Genomic DNA, 19592 nt, shown 5'->3' with positions numbered 1-19592 from the left:
TTTCTCTTCCTCCGGATCTCTAAACTCTTGACTGTGAAGATGAGGATAAATGTGATGTGCTGATCTGATCAGTGGATCCACTTATTCTAACTTACAAGCAAATGACAGTGGAGGTTCTAAGCAAATCAAATTTATCTGAATATCAATAAGGTCCCTAATATGGTCCTTATCTCTCTTCTTATGATTCTAGAATATTTAGGAGCTATCAAATCCAAAAGCATAAAGAGGCAAGAGAGGCCTTTTGAGCTCTCTGGCATCTCTTCTAGAATTATTTTATGTCATTTCTGAAAATTACAGCAAATGTCTAGATGCCACAAGCACTCAATTAAGGTTTTGCTGGATTGGGAGAGGGGTGTTTTGTATTGTCACCTGATAGCAGGGGCAGGACCACAAAACTTACCGTTCAACCACTGTTTGGTTGATTCTTTCTATGTGCTGTATTAAAGAGCATCATTTTAGTTAAAACATGAGTGGTTTGCCTCTTATTTTTTTTCTACAAGTAATACCAGGTCTTGAAACACTAGCAGATTTCTGACTGTTGTTTAGCTCCCTGAAGGGTGAACAGGCTCTAGGAAACCAAGGAGCACCATTGCCTGCTTTCTCCATCTCTGCAGACTGCAAGAGGTTAAATCAAATTCACTGCTCCTGATTCATGTATTATTTTCCTTAAAAAATACTTACCCAGCTCCTCGTATATGAAAAAGATTCACACCCACATTGAATGTTCCTAGCTCTGTCCCTGTCATCAGAAATGATATTGAATGGCTCGGTACTAGGGGATCTGGAACTATTTCTACAGCTTTCTCACCTCATTTGGAATTTTCTTGCCTTGCTAATTTTAATTCTCTAGTTGAGTCATCAATTCAAATTTGGTAGGGACTGGCATCACCCAGTTGGTCGACTTGGGAGAAATATTGTTCATGTATATGATCAGACTCCACCAAATCCCACCCTTACCCCTCACATATACAGAGATCTGAGTGGCTGTGGTGTAGGTGTGTGGATGTGGCATGTAGTGTACAAAAGGGTCTCTCTGCTGCATTCCCTCATGTCATTGTGTCTTCAAATTGTCTCACTGAAAGTGCAAAGGGGACCATTTTGCTGGATGGGGAAAGCTCTTTTTGGAACACACACACACACACACACACACATACACACACACACACACACACACACACACACACACACACGAGTTTGAATTCAGTGGTCTGGTGACCATCAACCTGCCTTATTTAGAGCATAGACAAGGAAGAGAAAGGGAGTTTAAAAGGTTCATCTGGGGAAAGCACTGGGATTCAGAAGGGAATTTTCAGTTCCAACTCTGGCTGTCAGCCGCTGTCGCTAGGAACTGGAACGACAATGAGGTGTCTGGTGATAGGAAATGGGGAGGGGCAATAATGATCACCTTCCTAACAAGGGTTTTATGAGGCTTCGAGGATTAATTAGTTTGTATCCTTAAGCAGTTTGAGAAAGAGGAAGTTTCAGTAAATGCTAAGCTGGAGTTGTAGACAAGTCTGACTCAGTGGAGAGCTCTTCCCCCACCCCAAGCCCAGCTCTGAAAACTCCTATCTGTGCTGTGATGCACTAGGAAGTGAGGGGGAAGCACTGGCTTCTGGAAGAACAGAGGAGAGAGAAGCATGAGTCAGGCTAGCATCTCTCGGAAAGGCGCAGCTAATGAGGGTGCTGCAAGGGGGCGCTTACCAAAAAATAAAAATAAAAACCAGCCAACACCTTGTTTCAGATATGTCTTCCAGAGCTAGAAAAGCAAAAGGGCTCTGGGAGTGCTCAGCTGTTGTTTTGTAGTTTTAGAAACAGCCACGTATGCTTTCGAGTGAATTCAACAAAGGTAGCTTGTCTCCTAGAAAACATGGAAGTGGCTTCCCTTCTGTTTAATAGAGAAGGGCCAAGGCTGCGAACCGATGATGCTCCACGCCACAGTTTTAACTGAGGACGCATTATTGAAGATGGAATAATATTTCTATAGAACGTGGAAGTTTAAAAGTTGTTCCATTATGTACATATTAAAACATGCATCGGCTTGAAGATGCTCTTTCGGCTCAATTTACAAGGCAGACAATTTGCTACAACAAAAGATAATTAATGCCACCCAGGGAAAACCGAGAGGCTGGATTGCTGCGCATTCTGATATTAGTTTAATCCGGGTCTTTAAAAAAAAAATGATTTCACTGTGATTTTAAGCCTTTGGGATCTTTGAAACAACAATGGCTTCTAAAATATGGATGTGGCAATAACATTCACCATTTGAACTTGCCACAAAGCCCCTCTGCCTCCCTCTCTCTTGCTCTTTCCCACAAGCATAATGAAATGGAGCCCTGAACAGGAGCAAAGAACCCATCTCTGACCTGTGTCCAGACCACCCCGATGATCTGGATTCTAAGTAGGGCAGATTTATGGTCAATTGTTAAAAATCTGTATTTGGACCTCCAGATGCAAACGATGGATTCCTCAGCTGCTGGGATTTAGCACAGGCATCTGCAGTTTCATTATTTGTATCTGCTTAACAGGGACAATTAGAGAACTGAAGAGTGAGGACGCCTGTTTGGGGACCGGTTCGGTATTGTACCCAGACCACACATTCCGGCTGGGAAGGAACACAGTAATGTATAAAGCATTAGTGGATTGAACACTCTGCTTTGTGCTTGGGGAATCGAATCGTTGATGTTTCTGGCAAGAACTCATACTCCAATTGAAATCTATCAAACACCTTAATTAGCTCCGGGTACCTAAATGCACCCAACCCAGAGGCAAGTTGGAAAGCAAGAGAAGAAGAAAAAGGCAGGAGCTGGTGCAGAAGCAGCACGGGCCTCCCCTGCGCCCCCAGAGTCCTGTGTCCTCAGTTTCCATATCAGAATGCATGGGCCACGGTGCAAAGGAGGACAAACGTGGCTGTCCCCATGGCAGCCACGGGCCGTGATGGAAGGTGTTTGGATGGTTCTACCGGTGCTGGCTAAGGGGATGAGAAAAGGCCACAGTGACACACAACGCTGTTCCGACAGGAACTGGAGCCTTTTTCTGAGCCAACCGTTCCACCTGGACCTCGGTACAAATTATTGTTTTCAATTACCACCTGTGTATTCCTTCCCATGCAACTTATTGATGTAAAATTACAGCTACACCGGTATAAATAAGTTATGCCGCAGTTGTAAAATGGAAGAAATTTTGTTGTAGCAATTATGTTCAGCAAGATGACAAAATAAATTTCCAGAGCTGTGCCTGTAGTAACCTGGGGAATTTAAACCTCATAATTTCCATTCATTTCAGATAATTTGGAGTAATTTCTATATGTAATAACTTTGTAATGAAAAACACAGCGGTACTGAAGTGATTTCACTCCGTTTTTTTCCTCCTATGGTATACATGGCACAAAATAAATGATAAAAATAATATTTCCTTTTTATATGTGTGTGTGTTGAGTAATTCCTTCAGTAAAAATCATAAACTAATACCCGGACTAAATCTCTGTCCACAAAATGAAAAATAAATTGAGTTAAAGAAAGTGAAAAAGTATGAAAGCCGTCGGATGTTTCATGTGACTTTATTGAGTTGTCTGATTCTCGGGCTCCTCCTGATCTCTGAGGGTTACGGTTCCCAAGTCAGGGGCAAACACTGGCCAGCCCCTGGACTGCCAGGGGGCTGCAGGAAGACCACCGAGCAGGCTGGAGCCCCTCTCCAGATGGTGGTCTCACCCCAGAGGCCTCGGGAAAAGCACGTTCTTTCTCCTCCTGAGATGAGGGGACTCTCCTGTGCTGTCGATTCCCATCAAAGTCTTTAACTGCAACTTTCACTGCCACTGTGAATGCTCTGTAGGCTGGACACTGGTCATGTAGCTTCTGACATATTTCCTCCTTTAATTAAGGACTTGGCAAGGCGGCACTGCATTCCCCCGCCGCACCAGGGCCCTGCCCGACCTCTGCCAGTGACACATGCGACTGATGTACACAGCCCCTGAACGCCGCGTGTTATTCATCGGAAGCTCCTACTGAGTTGTTAGAAGGTGACAGGAATTACAGCGGCTGCATTAGCTCCCGGCTCTGTGCAATTAGCCTCCGCCACCGACACTGCGTCCATCAAGTCTTTCCACTAAATGAAAAATGGGAGCCGGGCCTGGATGAGACGTCCACCCCCCAAACCTGTCTGCCAGGAGAGATGGTCAGGCCAGTGGTCAGCCCCCTCCCCACCACCCCTGAGGGCTGCCTAATGCCTGGAGCTAGAGTTGCTCCCTGCCCTGTAAAACCTGGCCCCCTGCGTGCTTCGGGGGCACAGACCTGCAGGCTCCAGCTCTGGGGAAAGGGCTCAGGTGCCAAGCAGCGTGGAGAAAGGACATCACATCTCTGGCCGGGTGGGCTCCCTCTTCCCTGGGGCTCAGCACACCTGCGGGGCTGACTTTGGTAAGCAGGGGGCCTTGGTAAACCACCTGGTCTCCGCCCCACAGTGCTCTCGTAGTTATAGGCATCGCTGTGATTTGTTCCTTGAACACATGTTGATGGGAAGCCTGTTTCATGCCAAGCACACCACAGGGTGCCAGGGCCCAGAGTGGCAATTTTGTGTAGTGGTTAGTATCCAGGTTTCTAGTTCAGACAAACCTGAACTTGACACATCACTCCAGCAAGGTAAAGCAAAAAGCCAGTGACATAGTTGTTTGTAGCAGTTGTAACTCAGCCCCCTAACGGTGCTCACTCATGGATAGATGTGTGTCCCAGATGCCATGGGAGGAAGGAGTGTGGGCAGAGGTCCTGATCACAGAGTTCAGAATTCTTCCAAGACCTCCAAGGCCTGCTGGGTCAAATTACATTGTTAGGGGCTGTTAGAGTGCTTGCTTTGCATGCACAAGGCCCTGGGTTCAATCCCCAGCACCAAAAATAATTGTAACAACAATAATAATTACATTGTTAGGCAGTTTATCTTACCTAATCCTGGGACGAGAAAGGCTTTCATTCCCCATTATTCAGGGAGCCCATGGCCAATCTCTTCGAGGCAGAGCAGAATCACCACCAGGTCTGACTTTGTGAATAACCGGCACACTGTTCACCAGGTCCGATTCCAGCTGTCCTGCCAGCCAGGAGCCAGCAGCTGGAGACTTGACGAGATGCAGAACTAGAAGGGCAAAGCCAAAGGTCAATTCTGGATCAGGACGTGGAGGAAGGAAGAGAAAATGACAAAGAAGAACAAGGTCTGGGTTGAGCAGAGAAAGCCAGCTCAGTAGAAGAGTTTTGGGCGGAAGCAGTAAAATGGAAGAAGACATGAACCATGGCTATGAAAGCAAATAACTGTGGCAGAGAGGGAAGGGGTGGCGGAGGAAAGATAAAAAGACGTGCGGCAGAAGAAATGGGCTCAAGGTACAGCAGGAGGGAGTAGGGTTAGACAGAAACTTCTGCTGGTCAAATTTTGAAACAGACAATATCAACAAAAAGTTTCAAAGCCTACAAATGCCTTTGTCTCCTTACTTTGAGCTTGCCCTTCCTGCGACCTTGTGAGAGAGGTGGGGCTGGGCACCAACAGCCTGATGTGCACCTCCTAGAGGCACTGGGTTCAAGTCCCTCCACGCCTGTGCCAGGCTGGGAGCCCTCAGGCAGACTGTTTGCCTTCTAGGCATCCTGAGTCCTCCTATCCCAGGTCCCAGGCCTCAGATAGTCCATCAGAAAGCCCCTGGCATAGGGCCTGGCACATGGGGGCATTTAATAAGTTGTAGATATTATTATGGAGGCCTACACTTGGTTCAAAAGGAAATTCACATTCAGCCCATGACAGACCCTTTTTCCCAGAAGGAGAAATTCACCTCCCCCATTCTTTGTGAACAAACTCAACTAAAACTGCCCAAACTAAGTAATTTATAAAGAAAAGAACGTAACTCCTCACAGTCCTGGAGGCTGGGAAGCCCAAGATCAAGGCTGGCAGGTTCAGTGTCTGCTTGCAAGATGGTGCCTTGTTGGTGAGTCCTTCAGAGGCGACGGACACTGTTCTCCCATGGCGGAAGAAAGAGGGGCCAAAAGATCTCCAGCTCTTTTATAAGGCGCTAATCCGTTCATGAGGATGGAGTCCCCATTATCAATCACCTCCCCAAAGGTGCCCTCTTAGGATCACCATAGTGGGAATCACGTGGTGCAAGGGACCAGGATAACCTTTGGGAATACCCAGAGGGGGCAACATCTTAGTTTGACAGAAGGAGGGGTATTTGTCACTGGGCTCTGAGCTTCTCAAAGCAGACTGCTCGGGCCCTGACTTATCTCCTCTGCTCAGGACAGGCACATAGTAGGAGTGTGCCCTACTATGCACTGATGGAGCCAGCTAGGTCTCATGCAAAGACCTAATATATCTGCAAACTAGAAATGCCATGCCCATGAGGGGAGGACTGGGAAGAAGGACCTCGCACACATCAGCAGGTGTGAGCTCAGAGACGGGGAATAGAGGGAATCCTCACTGCTCCTTTTCTTCTCTTGGCCCCCAAATTTCCTGTAGTCCACACTCGGGGGTTTTATAATCTGCCCGAAAAATCAGAAATTAAAATTTGTAACAGATGAGCCACTTGGCTGATTGCTGGGAGTTGGGGAACAGACTACCTACGAGGGGACGAAGGACTAGAAGGCATTCAGAGATGAGGGCTGCTGTTGTGTTAGGGTTACAGGATCAGAGGGGTTCTTTTAAAAAGCATTTTATTTCCCAAACCTCCTAATGTGACATTACAGATTTGTCATACATTTTCATAAATAGTTTTGTTAAACTATTCTTTGTAGAGGAATCTGGGGAGCAAGGAGCCCACTCTGAAGCCGAGTGCTATGGGAGAGTCCAAGGAGAGCTGTGTGGGGGGTGGGGACAGTGGCTGGAGGGGACCCTGTTTAATCAACTGCCTCAGTGTTTCCTTCCTTCTCTCTGTTTGGGGGTTTCCATCACCTAAGGCTGCAAAAGTCTCCACAACTCTCTGAAAAAGCTCAGACAAGCTGGTTTTAAAAGCCGCCCCTCCTTTCCATGCTGGGGACGCTAAACAGAACCTGATGGCTCCCAAGCTCTCCACCTTCAGGGAAAGCCGTCTCGGGCTCTCTGCTGGGTACGAGCTAAGTGTGGGGTACTTGCAGACACTCACAATGAAGAATGTCCTCTGGAAGCTGCCTCCTCCTTCCCACCTTCTGTCATCCGGGGAGATAATTCATTTATGCAGCTTTCGCAGAAGACTGACATTTTCGACTTTTTTAGCAGAATAAATTTATAAGGTAAATTAGGGGGTGGGAGCCCTAGTGTCCTAGGCAGATTCAAACTGGTGATTACAGAGGGCTTAATTATGTATTCACCACGGAGCCTTCTGGAACAAGGAAGGCTACAGGATGGCTTGCATTCTTCCTGCAGAGGATGTTCCCCTGGAACCTCCTGGAAACTTCACAGCCAGCCTTGAGACACCTCTGCTTCCACCCTGAGCTGTCGGGAGCTCTCGTCTCCTAGAACACGGCCTGATAGTGCAGAGTCCGGCCCTGCTCAGATTCTCCCAGGAGCCATGAGACAAGTAAGACACGGAGTCCAGACTTGGATAAAATAAAAGTCAAAAATTCAAGGCAGGTTTTTTTAAATCTTGCTCTTTTGAGTTCTAGGTCTACATTCACTGCTCTGGAGTTTCAAAGTATCCCACCCGCAGCCTTCTCCTCTGCGGCCCGCGCTCCCTGGAGGCAGGAGCTTCTTTACTTCTGTCTCTGATCCAGGCCTCTGGCCTCCAGGACTGTCAGACAATAAACATCTGTTGTCACCCAGGTGGCAGTAGTTTGTCATTGCAGCCCTGGAAGACTATTGCAGGCTCCCACTGCATGCTGGACATGGGGTGACACACAGCAAAGCTGAGCTGAAGGACAGACACTGCCCCTGCCCCTGGGGCTTAGAGGCCACAGGACTTTCCTAGAAAGCCACCAAACACTGTGGAGAGTTTCTTCCACTTTTTGTATTCGCAAAGAGAACCTTGACAGGAACTGCTGACGCTCTTTGTCAACTGAAAAAGAGCAATAATGGCTGCACTGAAGACTTCCTGGGGTGGGGCGGGGGGCTGTGGCGGGTTCATCCTGATGTCCCACTCCTGCATCCCACGACAAGCAGCCTCTTGTCACTGCTCAGCCCTTTGCACCTAGTTCAAGCTCCAGCTATAATGGCAGGATTTGGTTTCAAGTAATACTTACGTGGAGGAAATATTTGGGGGCTGAAGGACATTCATAGTGGCCTCAAATCACACCCCCTGGTAACCACAGATTCAGCCTCTGCAGAAGGGGGCCCTAAAATAAGACTGTAACCTACAGAGAGGTGTTGGCCTGGCGTGTGGTTGTGCTTCATAAACAAAGACAAAAAGCAAAAGGCAGAGAACAACTAGCTCCTCTTCACAGCAGTGGGAAAGGGCCAGGAGGGGCGAAGGAAAGTGGATCGGGGTAAAAGGTGCCTCTCTTTCGTTTTCACTGAGAAACACTTGGATGTATCAGGGTGAAGACGCCCTCTTCCCTCTCCCCCTCCACTCCAGAAGTCATTCAGGCAAACACGTGACCCCAATCCCACTCCTGCTTGTGGGACACCAGAAAGAAGCCCCGTGCAAACTCTTCAGGAAGCCCGGGCGCAGGCGGCTGGCCGAGGCGGGCTGCACCTTGCTCCTGTGTGCAGCGAGGGGGAGGCCAACGCAGGGTTCACACTCTGGAGCAGCTCTGGGTTCACGCCCAGGCCCAGCCTTCTGCAAGTCTGACCAGCACACACATGGCAGGCCCGTGTGACCTCGCGGACAGACTGTGAGCCAGGTCATGGTGCTGGGCTCACAGACGAGAGCTGACAGGGACTGTGCCCCTGCATGTGCCGGGCACAGACTGGACACCAGACATCTGCTTTTCCAGCACTCCAGCCCTGTCACTTAGACACTGGCACCTATCAAACAGGAGGGAACCCAAGGCACGCCCCTGCCCTCCAGCAGAGGCAGGGCCCGAACTGGTCAGGTTTCTTCCTTAGGCTTATTGGCAGTCCTTCTGCTCTGCTAGCCACCTCTGATGGCTTGCAGGGCCACCACAGCAGGGGAAGGAGACAGGAGAGTCACAGTCTCATCCCAGAAGTGACGCCCAGCTCTAGAACTGACAGACTATTGGCTAGCACTAGTCACATGGCCCAGCCAAACCGCAAGGGAAGCTGGGAAATGTATCCATTCTCTGAGTGTTGGAGGGCTTGCTTGTCCACTGTCACGTAGACGTGGTGTGCTCAGTTAACGGGCATTGATGGAATGGGCCAAGGAGCCTTCAGCTGGGGAGAGGACCGTGGCTCAGCGTCAGACAACAGGACCCGATGTGTCACCTGACTGCACTGAGGATTCTTTTTTTTTTAAAAGAGAGAGAGAGGGAGGGAGGGAGAGAGAGAGAGGTTTTTTAATATTTATTTTTTAGTTTTTGGCGGACACAACATCTTTGTTTGTATGTGGTGCTGAGGATCGAACCCGGGCCGCACCCATGCCAGGCGAGCGCGCTACGGCTTGAGCCACATCCCCAGCCCCTGCACTGAGGATTCTTACTCTGAGCTGACTGGGGTTTTTTCTTTCCATCCTCTGATGTTTATCAAAGGTGTGACTTCTTTATCCACCAGCACTGCGCTTGCCCCTTCCTGTGGAAGAAGTCTGAAGCCTTCGGGCCACAGAGAGATCTTGGCCTAGGAGAACGCCTCCTTCTCCAGCCGTCTGCTGTCAGGAGCAAATGAACTTGCAGGATTCAGAAGTGACCAGTTAGCCCCTTGGAGAGAGGCTCACAAGTAACACACCCTGCCAAGTCCGGAGGGTGTCCACTTGACGTGCCAGTCAAGAGAGCCTTGAGAACTTTGGAAGGTGTGAGGTAGGTGTGTGAGAGAAAGTAAAAACACCCAGGTCTCTCCTCAAAGCCCTCAAAATAGTGTTTGATGGATGGATTTAGAACATAGAATTTTTAATCTGGAAAGAACCAAGAAATAATGCAGTCCACCTACCTCAGGAGGGAGCCTGGGCCAGGGGGAGGCTGGAGGGGTGCAGGCCCAGGGCCAGGGCCTGAACTGTGGGGGACCTCGTGCCCCTGACCTCCAGGGCCATGACAGTTGCGGGCTCCCTTCCCTGACCCCTTTGCTGACCCCTTATCAATCTCCAAAAGAGAAACAAAAGAGAAACACGTGGCTGGGAAGCCACACAACTTAGTCTCCTGTCAGCCTGACGCAGGCTTGGAAAAGGCTCGTGAATCCCAGTCACCCGAATGCCACAGGGTGATGGGAAAATGCAGGTAGGGGGCAGTTTAATCATCAGAGAAGGGAAGCAGAGCGTTCGGGGGCTTCCCTCCTTCGGTCTCAGTCCAAGCTGCTAACAGAATTCCAAGAACTAGGAGGTTTAAAGGACAGATATTAAACAGCCATTTCTGTCCCGAGATCAAGGTGCAGGCAGATCCAGTGGCGGGTGCTCGCCTGCTTTCTGGCTGTGACCTCCATGGTGGAGGGAGATCATCTCTCTTCTGATAAAGGCACTAATCCGTTCACGAGGGCTCCACCCCTAGCCTAATCCCGCCCTAATACCATCATACTGGGGCTTGGGCTTCCGCATAGAATGTGCTGGGGAGGGGACACACAGGCTCTCCGTGCCCTCCACCCCCAGTCATCCCTCTTCATAGCCACTTACGTTCCCAAGTGCCTGCTCCACAGCTGAGAAGCCAGCCCCCACCCTAAAGGGAGGCCACACATTCCTCAAGAACACAGAGACTTACCTGGGGAAGTGGGTGTCCAGGAAGCGAAGAGTACGTACAATTGCACGTGGGCACCCACGGATGGGTGTGGGGATCCCAGGCAGGAGGCCTCTCCTGCCACGGCACACTCAGGGCCATGCTGATGAGTCTCAGCTGCCCTGCTGTGCCCTGTGCACCGTACATTTCCACCTGATGCTGAGAGGGGGGAGCCCAGAACCCTCCACACTGTCAGCAACACTGCTGCCAGGGACTTGGGATCTGCTTCTGAAGATGCTCATGGTCAAGTGGGTGAGGACGGATGTTACTCCACGGTGCGCACAGAGTTGGAGGAATCCGGGGATTGGCATTCCCTTAGGTTCTGGATGGGGAAAGAAGGCCTCCAGTGGCAGGTCTCAATGCAGCCCACTCTGGGGCCAGAGCAGACCAGCACAGCACCCACTGGGTGGTAACTCCCTAGGGGTCCATCGCTGCCACTGAACTTGAGGTTGAGAGATGAAGAGGAACCATAAACATTGCTCATCTGTGAGATGGAAGAAAAAACTTGGGTCACGTTTGTGCGTCAGACAACAGGCAGGCCCGTGTGACCTCGCGGACAGACGGGTCACGTTTATGTATACACATGTCTATGTGAAATTTCATTTGTCTACCGAGACCCTGGTAGCAATGGGCTCATGTATAGAGAAGATCTTGGCTTATAAATACCATCGTCTACTCAAAGGAATAAGGAGAAACATGGCAGATGGCAACCTAACCAAGTAATCAAAGCTAGCATTACCAGCCCATGCTCTGATACAGTACCCTAGTGTGGATGCACTTCTGAAGTACTTTGCTAAGAGTGCCCAGCCTGAATATGAGGAGCTAGCAACAAACCCATTCTGTCCAATAACTGGACAGGGCTCTAAGCGTTGTCGGGGTCATGAGACAGAACCTGAAGAGGCAGGGCCAGTGGGCACAACAGATGACCTGGCCCTTCTTGGAGTACAAAGGACATTATAGGCCCAGTTGGTGAAATCTAAATAAGGACTATATTTTAAACAATAGTTTTGCACCAGTGTTAATTTCCTGATTTTTTTCACCACTGCAGTGTGGTTACATAAAAGAAATTAAGAAGTTATACACAGTGAAATATTTAAGGATGAAGAGGCATCTTTCTCTTAAATAGTTTGCACAGGAAAGAGAAGAAGAAAGTAAATGTCGTGCACTATTACTATTTGAGGTGTTCCTGAGAATTATTACCTATACCAAAGTGTCAGGAAAAAAATCAGCAGGTTTTATATACACCAATAATGAATCACCTAAAGAGAAATCAGGAAAACAGTTCCATTCACAATAGCCTCAAAAAAAAAAAATATTAAATACCTAGAAATAAACTAAACCGAAGAGGACTTTCATCTCTTTGAAGTTGTAATTACATAATGAAAATTATACAACACTGAAGAAAGAAACTGAAGAAGATACTAGAAGATGGAAAGAGCTCCCCTATTCCTGAACAGGCAGGATTAATGTCGTCAAAAGGGCAGTTTTGCCAAAAGCGATCTGCAGATTCAATGCAATCTCCATCAAGATACCAATGACAATTTTCACAGAACTAGAAAAAAAGTTCAGAATAACCAAAGCAATTTTGATCATTCTTGCAACTTTTCTGTAACTACTCTGGAATTATGTCCAGAAAGGAACCCCTCAAAGAGTAAAATGGCCACGCCCTCCCTGGCTGCCCTCCTTTGCTCTGTCTTTCTCTGTAGCAGTTACTGCCGAATCAGTACAGCACATCGTAAGTCTTTTGATAATTGTCTGTCTTCACCCATCAGAATGTAAGCTCCAAAGCAGCAGAAGGTCATGTCTATTGTTCACTGCCCTGTCCCCATCAATGGAGCAGATATTGCCACAGAATTTTAACAATATTTGTTCAATTAATGATCTGCACAGTTGTGCTCAATATTTATTTTTTGAATAAATGAGTGAATTAGCGGAGGAAAAATTGAACGTTGAGCTGAGGGCCTGATCTTTCAGGCCCTCTCCAGTCAAAGACATCTCCAAGGTGAAGGGCAGTGCCTGGAGCCTCACAGTCAATGTGTGAAGATAAACCTCAGTGAGGAGATCCCTAGAGCTTCTTGCAGCCTGTCACTGGGAATTGCATGGTTGTGCTCTTACCCCAACCCAATTCTGATTCTGATGAGTCTATTCACACCCCTCAAGAGGGGAGAGACTGATGTGAGAATGGCCCCAGGAGAATACCAGAAACACGTCCTCCTCAGTCCCCACCTCCAGGAGGAACCACCGGCACCAACAGAACCCAGTCTGGTCAAAACCCCAGAACTGTGATCAAGCCTCCCATTATGATCTCACAAGACCTTCAGTGCTTCTCCCCCTAAACAAGACTGCAGGGCAATGGAAATGATAAGAATATCTCATTTATAACACAAGTATGGAAAGAACTCGGGAAGAGTCAAAGGGGTCCAAGTAGATTGAAGTATATAGAAAATGTCTGTTCCCCCAAAGAGCCAAAGTGACTGATCAACAGCAGTATGCTGGAGATGTCACAATACCTGACTTCAAAATATGCTACAGAGCCACAGTTAAGAGGACAAGGTGGGGGCTGGGGCTGGGGCTCAGTGGTGGAGAGCTTGCCTGGTACATGTGAGGCCCTGGGTTCGATCCTCAGCTCCGCATATAAATACATAAAATAAAGGTCCATCTACAACTAAAAGATACATTTTAAAAAGCAAGAAGAAGAAGAAGACGATGTGGTATTGGAATAAAAATGGACACCTGAACCAATGGAGCAGAATAGAAGATCCAGAAGTAAACCCACGCATCCACAGTCATCGAATTCTCAAAAAGATGCCAAAAACATGCAACAGAGACAAGACGGCCTCTTGAACAAACGGTGCTGGGAAGACTGGAAAACCACTTGCAGAAGATTGAAACTAGACTGCTATCCCCACCCCACCCAGAAATCAACTCTAAGTGGATCTAAGACCTGAAGATTTAAAACGACTAGAGGAAAATCTAGGGGAAGCACTTCAAGATATTGGCACAGGCAACCGTTTCCTGAGTGGAACCCCAAGAGCTCAGGAAATAATAGCAAGAATTGACATATGGGATTGTATCATATTTAAAATCTTCTGCACGGCACAGGAAACCACCAACAGCATGAAGAGACAATCTGCAAAAGGGAGAAAATCTTTGTCAGCAATTCATCTGACAGATTAATATCCCCAATATATAAAGAACTCAAAAAAGTTCCAGTAACTCAAGAGAACACATAATTCAATCAATAAATAAGTAAATGGTCTGAACAGATACTTCTCAAAAGAAGTATAAACGGCCCAAAAATATATTTAAAAATGTTCATCATCTGTAGTCATCAGGGAAGAAATGCAAATCAAAACTTCATTGAGATTCCATCTCACCTGAGTCAGAATAGTTACTATGAAAACAAACAAAAAAATTTACAAATGCTGGTAAGGATGTGGAGAAAAAGGAACACAGTATAAAATAGTGTATCCCTGATGGAAAACAGTAAGGAGATTCCTCAAAAACAAACAACAACAACAACAAAAAAAAACTAAAAAAAAAAAATCTACTGACTAATCCAACTATGCCATTCCTAAGTATATAACTGAAGGAATGAGGTCAGCTTCCAAGAGACACCTACATAACCATGTTTCTTCATAGCCATGACGTGGAGTCAGCCTTAGTGCCTACTGACAGATGAACAGATAAAATAATATATCTATGATTTTATTCGGCCATGAAGAAGAATGAAATCATGTCATTTTCAGGAAGATGGATGGAACTGTAGGTTTTCATGTTACATAAAATTAGCCAAACACAGAAAGATGAGTATCACATTTTTCTCTCATGTGTCTGGGACTATGGTGGAATTAAGTCAGAAATCAACAACAAAAAGAAAACCAAACAAAATCCCCAAATGTTTGGAAATGAGCCCAAACACTTCAATATAACCAATTGGTCAGAGAGTAAACAAAAGTAGAAATTAGAAAATACGTTGGATGACTTGACACTTAACATACTACACATAAAGATATGATGTAGAGCTAAAGTTATGATTAGAGGGAAATTCATAGCCTTAAAAGCAGATATTACAAAAAAAGACTGACTGAAACTTGATGAGGTAAGCACCCATGTTAAGTTGGTGGGGGGCGGGGACAAAGTGGACACAAAGACAAAAATAGGAAATACAGTAGAGGACAAAAATAAGTGAAGTGAGCAGAAAACACAGAGTAGAGAAAATTGGCACAGGTAAAAAACTATTCCTTGGAAAAGGATGATCCAACTGATAAACTTCAGAAAAACCAATTGAGACCAAAAGACAGAGAGAGAAAGAAATGGCTAATGTCAGATGTAAAATGTGGACATCACTACCGACCCAACAAGCACATAATGAAGAATTATTTTCCAAAATACTCAAACATTTAGAAGGTACATTCAAGGTCCTAGAAAAGTACTTTCTAAAATGGACATAAGATGATATAGAAAATCCAACCAGCATATAATTAAAACAAATTTTTAATTATTTTGTAATTTTAAATCTTATTATAAAGAAATATCCAGGCACAGACAGTATCCCTAGTGAATTTTTCAAACACTTTTTAAAAAGCAATGCCAATATTAAACAAACTGAGAGAATAAAAAAAGAGGATGTACTTTTTTATTAATTTCAGAAAGCCAGCACAACCTTGATGGATGTCAAAATTCTGATAAAGACATTACTAAACTGTAAAATTGCAGGTCAATTTGCCTCACAAATATAGGTGCTAAAATCCTAAGCAAAATATCATCAAACTGAATCTAGTGATTATTAAAAGAAAGCGAGATCTCTGAACACATTTGGTTAATTTCATGAATACAAGTCTCTTTTAATATTTGAAAACAACCAATTTAATTCCCAACATTCTCAGAAAATGCAGAAAAAGCAAATTACTATCTCAACAGATACAGAAAAACATTTGATAAAATTCAACATTCTTCCTAATTAAAAAAATTTTTTGAAGCAAACAGCATGGAAATGACTTTTCATACTCTTGTAAAGAGTATCTATTAAAAACCCTGCCGTGACGATCTCCCTTTTGCTCTGCCTGGGATATGGAAAAGAAGAGAAGCGTTCCCACTGCCACCATTTATATACCCACATTGTTCTGGAAATCCTAAACAGGGCAATAAAGAAAAATAAATAAATAAAAGGTATCAGAATTGGAAAAGACTGAATCTAGTGATTTCATCTAGCTGTCATGTTCTCAGACAACAGAATGGCAGGTGTAAAAAAAACTACAAAACAATCCTCAAAGTGTTAGAATTAGTAAGTGACGTTAACAAGATTACCAGAGAGTCAATCAATATAAAAATGTCATTTTATTTTTTACAACAGAATACTGAAAATGGAGTTTTAGAAATGATGCCATTTCGATGTCTGGCTTGTCGTCATGGCAGAGTTGATCATGCAAATGCTCTCAAAGATGGCAATTATAAAATCTGGTCAGAATTTTTGAGAGGAAAAATTATTCAAAGGCATTGTCCAGCCATCAAAAGGAGATAGAAACCAAAGGAGTCTTTTGTCATAAGGTGACCATTGCGATTAAAAACAATGGCAATATTATGGCTTTTTTCTTGACAGAAGATGATCTCTCAGTCTCACAAGTTCCATGAAGGAAAGCCTCACTCCCACAGACGTGAAGAGGTCACTCTAGGTGGGCAGAGTAGCTGGACCTGAGGGAGCGTGTGTTCCTGGAAGCGAGGGGGCAACTCTGGGTAGAACTGAAGAAGTCCCACATGGAAGAAAAAAAATCTGAGCGTAAACTCTTCATAAATTCCTGACCAGTTGCTGATTTGCACACACATCGGAAAGAATCCAGGAAGCCTGGTGGAAAAGCAGGCAGAAACCAGAGGAGGTTCCACCCTTGAAAGACAGAATGCCATGGGAGGGAACTCTAAGTTTGCCGGATTTTTTTCTTAAGGGCATTCCCCAACTTGCACACCTCCGGCAGCCGAGAACTAGATCCTACTGGTGCCAGAGGTCAGAGCCTAAGATTGACAGAGCAGCTAGAAATTTAAGACAGAAACTACAGGAACAAAAAAGTCACAGCACGTGTGGATTCCAAAAGGTGGGTACAAACTGTCCATATCCCTGCCTGTCCCCCTAACTCTGCATTGCAGGGGAGACCCAGAGAATCAAGCTAAAAATATAGCAGCTGGAAGCTGGAGATATTCAGCTTGGGAAAGATGGTATTTAAAGATTAAGTCCTGGAAAATTAACTGTCTCCTAGATTTCCTCCCAACCCCCCAGAAAACTTAGGAAAACATAACGGTATCTAGGATCACTACAACACATTGTTCACACTTCCTAGTTTTCAAACAAATACTAGACATGTAAATAAATAGAAAAACTTAATACACAGTCAAGGTAAAGAGCTACACATAGCTCCTCACCAAGTGGCACAGATATTGGATTAGCAAAGAGCTCAAAGCAGCTGCCATAAATATTGAAAAGAAATAAAAAGAAATGCAGTATTTTAAAAGATTAAATGAAAATGTAGTCTTAATGAGTGAACAAATAGGAAACCCCAACAGAGCAAATGAAATTTTTTCAAAAGCTAAAGGAATACCCAATTGCTGAAAAGTATATAACTTCTCATTTTTCATTTAAAATGGAAAATTTACTAGATGTGTTTAAAAACAATTTGGAGATGGCTGAAGGAAGTTGAAGATAAATAAATCTTCAGTGGCTTTGAAAATAAATGAATAGAAACTCTCCAATCCAAAGCAGAAAGAAAAAAGGTTGCAGGAAATTGAACATCAGAGATGTGTGGGAAAGTATCAAGGAGCCAAACAGATGAACTGGAGTTCAAGAACAAGAGCAGACGGAAAAGGGCTGAAGAACATCAGGAGAAAAGTTTCCACCTTGATGAAAAAATTTAAGTTCCAGAGCAAGAAGCTGAAAACATCCAAGTGGGATAAACACAAAGAAAGTGAGACACCGGCACCTGGTTGTCAGAAGGCTGAAAGCGAGATGGGGAGAGATCCTTGAAAGTGGAGAAGAACAGAGCAGGATATGGAGTAAAAGGAACAGCGACTTCTGGGCATAGCAGTGAGGACCAGAATGTATTGAGCACATTCAAAAGAACAAACTGCCAACCAAGAATCCCATACCCAGCAAGAACAGTCCTCAACAATGAAAGCAAAATAGTGAGAAAAGAGAGAGATACTCAGTCCTACAATGCAGGAAATTCTAAAGAGCTGGCTGAAGGGAATGACACCAGCTAGTAATTTGCATCTATAGGGAAAAAATAAAGTGCCTAAGAATCGGCTCATGTGTGGATATTGTGGATATATTTTTCTTAGTGTTTTGCAAAGGGGTATGATTATTTAAAGCAAAACTAACCACACTGTACTGCCGGGGGGCGACGAACTACTTGTGTGGATTGATACAGCAGGAATGGAACCCGTTTATTGTGGGATAACAGAGGTATTTATACATTTTGCACAGCTTATCTTAATTAGCATAAACTAGATACAGCAGTCAACCAATCAGGAATCTCCACACTAATGGCTCGCTTTTGTTACTTTACAAACCACTCCCTCTGGCATTTTGCCAGGCGCCATCCAGACTTGTTTACGGACTCTAACACTGTACTATGGGTTCATAATCAATATGGAGGTTACATATAAATAAAAACATTGTTGCAAATTTCCTACTTTTTATCTGAAGTGTTTCAGTATAAACTCTAAGTAGACTGTGATGAAGATACATATTGTAATTTCTAGAATACCATTAAAAACAGTGCTGATAAAGCTGTCAAGCCAATGGAGGAATTTACATAAAACAACAAAACGTGATTAAGACGAAAACACAAGGGAAATAGAAAAATAATTTTTAAAAAGTATTTTTAGTTGTAAATGGACATAATAACATTATCTTTTGTGTAGTGCTGAGGATCGAACCCAGGGCCTCACACGTGCTAGGTGAGCGCTCTACCACTGAGCCACAAACCCAGCCCCCAGAAAAATAATTTTAAAAAGAGAAAATGTAGAGAGAACAGCAAAAGGATAGACCTAAATGATAACAAATTGATAATCAGGTTAAATATACATAGATTACACACTAAAATAAAAAACCAGATTATCAGACAAGATTAAAATGCAAAGCCCAGCTAAGTGTTATCCGAAAGAAATACTCTTTGAATACAAAGTCACGGATAGTTTCAAAGCAAAACAAGGAAGAAAGGTGGACCATGTAAAGGTGAGCCACACAGGGGCAGTGTTGATGTTGGGGGGCAGCTTGAGTGCATCCAGGGATGCCTACAAAACTGGTAAACGACGTATTCAGGTGCCAGGGAGGGTGTTCCCAGAAACCGCCATGTGGAGTGAGAGGGACCTGCCCTCCATGTGTCTGGGGACCCTGATGGAACAGAAAGACCCTCCCCTCTTCTTCTTCCTTGAGTCGGGTAAGTTACCTCTTGTTGTTTTACTTGAACACCAGCATCCAGGTTCTCTGGTCTTGGGACTCTGAGACTGGTACCAGCGGCCCTCAGAGGTTCTTGGGACTGCAGCCTCCAGCTGAAGGCCATGCCACAGGTGTCCTTAGTTCTGAGCGTCCATCTCCTCTGGCTCTCCAGCTTGCAGAGTGCCATCCTGGTGCTTTTCAACTCCTGTGATCCTGTGAGCCAATCTGAAAAGTAGTGCCGCTCCTGTAAGCCCAGCAACTCAGAGGGCTGGGGCAGGAGGATCACAAGTTCCCAGGCCAGCTTCAGCAACTTGGCGAAGCCCTGGGTCCAAATAAAAATAAAAAGGGCTAGAATGTGGCTCAGTGGTTAAATATGGTGCAAATAAAAGATAGTAACCATGAATTTCACTGATATATAATAG

This window comes from Callospermophilus lateralis, chromosome 3 (genome assembly GCF_048772815.1).
Source record: "Callospermophilus lateralis isolate mCalLat2 chromosome 3, mCalLat2.hap1, whole genome shotgun sequence".
Classification (NCBI taxonomy): Eukaryota; Metazoa; Chordata; class Mammalia; order Rodentia; family Sciuridae; genus Callospermophilus; species Callospermophilus lateralis.
The sequence above is the reverse complement of the archived record's forward strand: the minus strand, read 5'-3'. Positions refer to the sequence as shown.